This window comes from Stegodyphus dumicola, chromosome 3 (assembly GCF_044657685.1).
Source record: "Stegodyphus dumicola isolate Sdum_Otavi_A_Nest chromosome 3, ASM4465768v1".
Classification (NCBI taxonomy): domain Eukaryota; kingdom Metazoa; phylum Arthropoda; class Arachnida; order Araneae; family Eresidae; genus Stegodyphus; species Stegodyphus dumicola.
In genome coordinates this window covers 22,289,084-22,289,749 of record NC_140770.1, presented here as the reverse complement: position 1 = coordinate 22,289,749, position 666 = coordinate 22,289,084, and positions in this window count along the sequence as shown.

Genomic DNA, 666 nt, shown 5'->3' with positions numbered 1-666 from the left:
ATTTAATTGCTGTTAATGAACCGGAACTACTCATGAGGATGTGACGTGAGAGGGAGTGACAACAATTAATCGGTCATCATTCGGACCGTGTCCAAGAGGCCTGCCTAGAGACATCGCAGGAAACAGATCGGAAAACAATAAGAGGTGATTTTTCACTCTCATTTGTCAGAAATTTTCTTTTCAGTTTTCTCTAGAGAATTCAGGCAATAGATCGAAAGAAAGGATAATATTTAATTTTTCTACAAAAAATAGTTGTTTGGGTTCTGCCCCCTCCCCCCCCCCTGTTTACGCATGTGACAGTCACAGATGCATTCTACATTAAGGCGTCACCTTTCATTAACTAGCTACCGTAACTAACAATTCATTTAGAAAGTAGATCACTCCGTATCGATTTTAACGGAAATCTGGCGTATTTTTATCCTTTTAAATAGGTTAAAATTTGATTCGTTTTGAACAGCATTATTTTACGGAAATTAAAATTAGCAGTTTAAGGATATTTCGTAGATGGCAGGCAAAATCAAGGAGTATACATAGACAGGTAAGAGACATAAAAATCTGAAAATTTTACTTTTTTACCCTTTAAAAATTAGAAAGTTTTATTAAATTCACGAATTCGCCAGAACAGATATAAGCTATTTTTTGTGTCTTAAATATTAACCAGAATGC